Source organism: Balaenoptera borealis (genome assembly GCF_965194805.1).
Source record: "Balaenoptera borealis genome assembly, chromosome: 8".
Taxonomy (NCBI): Eukaryota; Metazoa; Chordata; class Mammalia; order Artiodactyla; family Balaenopteridae; genus Balaenoptera; species Balaenoptera borealis.
Window position 1 is genome coordinate 24,791,083 of NC_138865.1, and position 7,549 is coordinate 24,798,631.

The following is a 7,549-nucleotide window of genomic DNA, read 5'->3' on the forward strand; positions in this document are numbered from 1 at the left end:
ATGCATCGAACATAGGAGCACTTAAATAAATAAAGCAAATATTAATAGGCCTTAAAGGAGAAATAGCAATACCATAATAGTATGGGACTTGAGTATCGTACTTACATCAACAGATATATCATCCACACAGAAAATCGATAAAGAAAGATTGGCTTTAAATGACATGTTAGATCAGATGGATTTAACATATATATATAACATTCCATCCAAAAGCAACAGAATATACATTCTTCTCAAGTACACATGGAACATTCTCCAGGATAGATCATATGTAAAGCTAAAACCAAATCTTAACAAATTGAAGAAGATTTAAATTATATCAAGCTCCTTTTCTGACTACAATGGTATGAAACTAGAAATTGATTACAAAAAGAAAACTGGAAAATTCACAAACATGTGGAGAGTAAACAACAAATTCCACAATACAGTAAAATGGTCATATAACATGATCCAGTGAGATTTATTCCTAGGATGCACGGATGGTTCAATATCTGCAAATCAATCAATGTGATATACCACATTAACAACTTGAAGAATGAAAATCATATGATCCTCTCAATAGATGCAGAAAGACTTTTGAGAAAACTCAACATCAGTTTATTATAAAAACTCTCAATGAAGTGGGTATAGAGGGAACATACCTCAACATAAAAAAGACCATATATGACAAGCCCACAAATAACATCATATTCAACAGTGAAAAGCTGAAAGCTTTTCCTCTAAGATCAGAAACAAGGCAAAGACGACCACTAAAGTCCTAGCCAGGGCAATTATGCAAGGAAAAGAAATAAAAGGCATCCAAACTGGGAAGAAAGAAGTAAAACTGTTACTATTTGCAGATGACATGACACAATATATAGAAAACCCTAAAGACTCCATCGAAAAACTGTCAGAACTAATAAATGAATTGAGTAAATTTGCAGGATATAAAATCATTATACAGAAGTATGTCACATTTCTACACACTAATAACAAACTAACCAAAAGAGAAGTTAAGAAAACAATCCCATTTACAATTGTATCATAAAGAATAAAATAAGAATAAATTTAACCAAGGAAGTGAAAGACCTGTACACTGAAACTATAAGACATTGATGAAATAAATTGAAGAAGACACAAAGATACCCCATGCTCATGTACTGGAAGAATTGATATTATTAAAATGTCCATACTCCCCAAACAATCTACAGATTCAATAAAACTCAATCAAAATTCCAGTGACATTTTTCACAGAAACAGAACAAACAATTCTAAAATTTGTATGGAACCACAAAAGGCCCTGAAAATCTTCAGAAAGAAGAAGAAAGCTGGAAAATGCATGCTCCCTGCTTTCAAACTATATTACAAAGCTATAGTAATCAAAACAGTATAGTATTGGTATAAAGGGAGACACATATCAATGAAAAAGATAGAGAGCCCAGAAATAAACCCATTCATATATGGTCAATGAATTTACAACAAAGGAGCCAAGAGTATACAATAGATAAAGGACAGTCTCTTCAATAAATGGTGTTAGGAAAACTGGACAGCCACATACAAAAAATGAAACTGGACCAGTATCTTACACCATACACAAATTCAACTCAAAATGGATTAAAGACTTGAATGTAAGACCTGAAACCATAAAAACTCCTAGAATAAAACATAGGCAGTAAGCTCCTTAACATCAATCTTGTCAATGATTTTTTTTTCTTTTTGGGATTTGACACCAAAAGCAAAGGCAACTAAAGCAAAAATAAACAAGTGGAAGTACATCAAACTAAATAGCTTCTGCACAGCAAAGGAAACCATCAATAGAGTGAAAAGGCAACCTAGTGAATAGGAGAAAATATTTGCAAATCATCTATCCAATAAGGGGAGGGGTTAATATCCAAAGCATGTAAAGAATTCATACAACTCAAAAACAAACAAAAAAATTCCAATTAAAAAATAAGCAGAGGATCTGAAAAGACATTGTCCAAAGACGATATACAATTGGCTAACAGGTACACAAAAAGATGCTCAACATCATTAGTCATCAAGAAATTGCAAATCAAAACCACAATGAGGTATCACCTTATACCTGTTAGAATGGCTATCATCAAAAGCGAAGAAATAATAAGTGTTAGCAAGGATAGGGAGAAAAGGGAAACTTTGTGCACTGCTTGTGGGAATGTAAATTTGTGTAGCCATTATGGAAAACAGCATGGAGTTTCCTCAAAAATTAAAAATAGAACTACCATATAATTCAGCAATTCCACTTCTGGGTATTTAGCCAAAGAAAATAAAAATGCTAACTTGAAAAGATATATGCAACCCTATGTTCATTGCAGCATTATTTACAATAGCCGAACTATGGAAACAACCAAAATGTCCAGTGATGAATAAATGGATAAAGAAAATGTGAGATATATATATATATATATATATATATATATATATATATATATATATATATATATATATAATGGAATATTATTCAGTCATAAAGAAGAATAAAATCTTGCCACTTGTGACAGCATGGATAGACCTTGAGGGTGTTATGCTAAGCAAAATAAGTCACACACAGAAAAACAAATACTGTATGATCTCACATATATGGAATAATGAAAAACAAACAAAACAGACTCACAGATACAGGGAACAGTTTGGTGGTTGCTGGAAGTGGGGCGTGAGGAAGGTGGGCAAAAAGGCTGGAGGTAGTCAAAACATACAAACTTCCAGTTATAAAATAAATATTATAAATCATGTGGATGTAATGTAAAACATGGCAACTCTAGTTAAAAATACTGTACTGCATATTTGAAAGTTTCTAAGAGAATAAATCTTCAAAGTTCTTATCACAAGAAAAAAATTGTAACAATATATGATGGTGGATGTTAACTACACTTATTGTGGTCGTAATTTTGCAACATATAGAAATATTGAATCATTATGTTGTCCACTTGAAACTAATATAATGTTGTACGTCAGTTATACCTCAGCTTAAGAAAAATAAAAAGTGCTACAAATAAATATAAATAAATAAATGTATACAATAACTGCCTTCAAACTGAGATGTTTAATATAAATGTTTAAAAAATGTAGATCTGTATAATGAAACCTACAAAACTCTGATGAAAACAATTAAACAAGTGGTAAAAAAAAAAAAAAAGTACAGAGGAATATTATTGTCATGGATTGGAAGACTCAATATGGTAAAATATTAATTCTTCCCAAATTGATCTGTAGGTTTAAATGCAATTCCTATCAACTCCCAACAGGTTTTTTTTTGTCACAATAGACAAGCTTATTCTAAAATTTATATCAAAAGTTAAAGGAAGAAAGATGGCAGCAAAATGATGGTCTAGGAAGTTTCAAACTCTCGTTTCCCTACAGAAACATTCAAAACAAAAATCGATCAGAAGCTTCTAAACCAACTCTGTAAGAGCTCTGGAAAATCATCAAAGGTTTCCACAACCAAGCAAATGCCCAATTGGAAAAAATCATCTCCAAAGAGATAGGAAAGTTTTGTGGCCATTTGCCTACTCTTGTTCCACTCCTCCCAACATAACAGTGGTCTTAGTCTTGAGCCAGCAGCAGCCTGGTTTCCAGTTCTCCAATTCCAACTGGTTGGAGCAGAGTAGACCTTATTTACAAATTATTGTGTACCACTATTCCAACCTGTCAGGGGGAAACCCGAAAGCCTGAAAGCCTGAAGCAAGATGCTCTTGTCTGTTTTGCATAACACAGAACACAGAAAAATGGCAGGTGCTACTTGTAAAGCTACAAGGCAACTGTAAATGAACAGATGCCTGGGTCAAGAGATTCTGGGTGGAGAAATATAATAGACCATTTAAAGCCCAAGGTAGAAGCTGGAAGTGAGACTATTTGGGAAATTAGGACTTTCAAAGCAGCCTATATGCAGGGGAATTTAGAAAGCCACATGCAGGGCCAGGCATGACATGCTCAGAAAAGTCCTGAGAAGACCTCAAGCTTTCACCTCAGGCTAATCCCTAGGCTCAGAGCAAGCCTAGCTAAGTGGTGAACAAGGACCCCAGCACAGAGCCAATCTGCCGTAATTGGTGGTGGCTGTTCCCTCTTTTTACATGTTTTTATTTATTATTTCAGCTCCTAGACTTCAAGGAAATCTCCATCAGAAAAAAAGCTGGGGGGCTGGAGTCAAGGTGGCAGAGTAGGAGGATGCAGAGTTGGCGTCTCCTCACAACTAGGACACCTACCAGGTGTTGGTGGGGGACCTCGGACACCTAAGAGGACTGGAGGAACCCCTGAGTGACCCAGTAGGACATGGGGGGAGGGAAGGGGAAGGAGAAGTGGAGGCCAGATGGGACTGGTACCCCTGAGGGGCAGCTGGAGGAGGGGAGGGATTCCCATGCACAGAGGGGCCCATTCACAACGAGGGGAACAACAGGGACAGGGAGAGACCCTCAGGGGATTGGAGGACCAGAAGGAAATGCGGCCTGCATTTCCCCCCACCCAGTGGGCCTCGGGGAGCCTGCAGATCCCAGGCCTGATGCTCCACACGACAAGGCCCCTTCTGGTCGCACTGAGCCTAGGCCCAGCACACCCACCCCCCCCACACCCAGGGCCTTTTCCTTTCCCATGTTAGGGACGTTTTCAACTATAATCTCTGCAATATTTTCTCAGACCCTTTCCTTTTCTCTTCTTCTTCTGGGACCAGTATAATTAGAATGTTGGTAAGTTTAGTGTTGTCCCAGATGTCTCTGAGATTGTCTTCAATTCTTTTCATCCTTTTTTCTTTATTCTACTCCTCAGGAGTTATTTCCACCATTTTGTCTTCCAGATCACTTATTCGTTCTTCTGCCTCAGTTATTCTGTTACTGATTCCTTCTAGTGTATTTTTCATTTCAGCTATTGTGTTGTTCATCTCTGTTTGTTTGTTCTTTAGTTCTTCTAGATCTTTGTTAAACATTTCTTGTATCTTCTCAATCCATACCTCTAGTCTATTTCCACGATTCTGGATCATCTTTACTATCATTACTCTGAATTCTTTTTCAGGTAGATTGCCTATTTCCTCTTCATTTATTTGGTCTTGTAAGCTTTCACCTTGTTCCTTCATCTGTGACATATTTTTTTGCTGTCACTTTTTTTTTTTTTTTAATGAGTGGGATTTTGTTCCTCTGTTATTGATTGTTTGGCCTGAGGCTTCCAACACTGGAGTTTGTAAGCTGTTGGGTAGAGCTGGGTCTTGGTGCTGAGATGAGGACCTTTGTGAGACTGCACTTTGATGAATATTCCACGGGGTCTGAGCTTCTCTGTTAGTCCAGTGGTTTGGACTCAGAACTCCCACTGCAGGAGCTTTGGCCTGACCCCCGGCTCGTGAACAAAGATCCCACCTTTGTGGTTCTTTTGTGAATAAGGACACTCCAAACCTAAAAGGTCATTATTTTCTGCTGGGTTCTGCCTCAACTGGGTTCCACCTCTGCTGGGTTCTGCTGGAGCAAACTATCTTTTAATAGTTTTGGTGAATTTAGCATATGACTTCAATTTTGGTGAATTTAGCATATGACTTCAATTCCTCTCCATTCCCCAAACACAGACTCACTCCCTCTGCTCATCTCTAGAGAAGTCTGCAGACCTTTTGTGCTGCCCATCAGGTCTGGCCCCACCCCCTGTCCCTTTGGACTCACCACACCACACATGGGCCCATGCTCCAGGAACCTAGGGTGGCCTGCTCTCTGCTCCTTTTGTTTTAACTTGCATCAGATGTCAGAGGATGGTGCTTTTGGTTGCCTTACAACTCTCTTGGGGGGTGCTTCCTTGCCTAATTTCATTTAATCTTTACAATAAGCCCACAAGTTTAGAAATCACTTGATTGCAAGTGACCACAATCTCATGCACACTATCTGAAGCCAAAAGCAGAGGGGTTTCCTAGGAGACAAAGTGACAGAGCTAGCCTCCCCATGCTTGGAGTAGCAGAATGATGTCTCAGACCTAAAGGTACCCTCTCTGTACCTTCAGAGCTGCCTGAAGCACCATCTCTACTTCTCAGAGCAGCTGTCACTTCCTCCTGGTTCCACGTGTTCCCTTTACTTGCTCATGACCCCAGCAGGACAGTCCCTAAAATGCAGCCTTCACTCCAGGAGTTCCCTAACCTTCTGGTTCTGACCATCTCGGTCCTGGTATCTCTGGTTCTTGATTTTGGTGTCTCTAATGTGTTCAGCCTAAATAAGGTCACACTTCCTCTGAATACATGTGCCCTGATCAAGTCATCTGTGTCTGGAGTAGAGGGAGAAGTGTTTCATGTTAAGAATAGGGAATGTGTTAGTGACAGCTGAATTTTCTAAGGAATGAGAAGCACCAAGATGTAAGTGTGTAGGAGGAAAATATAAGTTCTGTTCAGCCAGTGAGGTAGATAGTGCATTTATTCTTAGTTTATAGGTACAGAAACAGACTTAGAAGGTTCAGTAGCCAACCCAAAGCCACTACACAATGGCTTAGCCTTCATAGAGACCAAGAATGTATGTGTATACGTGTGATTTAGGGAAATGGAGATTTAGGTGTGTTTAGTGTACAATACATATATATGATATATATCTATATATGTATTCTATCTCTAAGGCTTTCTTTGGTCTACCTGGATATGCAGATAGGCAGAAGGGCTCAGGGGCTGCAGAGAACTGAGTGCTCCATGCAAGTACAGGGAGAGAATTTCATGGATATGTTTCTTCTTGAAGGGAAAGTATGTTCAATGCATTTGACATTGGCCGATTGCATGTGGTTCTACAAAGGAAAACAGGCTGGACAGCATAGTGACTATGAGCCTGGGTTTGAAGCCTGATACTGCCCTGGGCCAGCTCTGTGACTTCAGAAAAAAATACCTAATGTCTGTGTGCATCTATTTCCTCAAGTGAGCATGAGTAACATAATGCCTAGACCACAAAGATTGTTAATGCAGACTAAACAAAGTAATATTTGCAAAGTACTTAGAACCTTGCCCAGCACATAGTAAGCACCATAAGTGTATGCTGAAGAAAACCAGAGCAAAAGATATCTTTCCTTCTCTCTTTGTCTCAGGAGAGATTCATCTTCTCTTTCTGTCTCATTTAATGTTTGAAGTTCATCCTACAATCTTACAAATAACTTTTTAACCTGAATCCCTCTTCCTAGTCACAATAACCCTTTGATTTAACATTCTTACTGGGAACTATAATAGAAAACGTTTTTGCATTGGGATAGGTATATTATTTTTCGTGTACTACCTCTTTATTACATTTTGTTTCTATTATTCAGAAGTCAACATGAGTAGACTGAGAAAGAAATTTCTTGTCTACTATCCAAAAGTAGCTTAGAACTGAATTATGTTCCATGTCTAGTTAACATCTCAATAACTCAATAACCTTATTAAGCCAATCTTTTGTTTTTTTGGTTTTGTTTTGTGTTTAAACATCTTTATTGGAGTATAATTGTTTTCATTGTTGTGTTAGTTGCTGTTGTATAACAAAATGAATCAGCTATACTTATACATATATCCCCATATATCCTCCCTCTTGTGTCTCCTTCCCACCCTTCCTATCCCGTCCCTCTATGTGGTCACAAAGCACAGAGC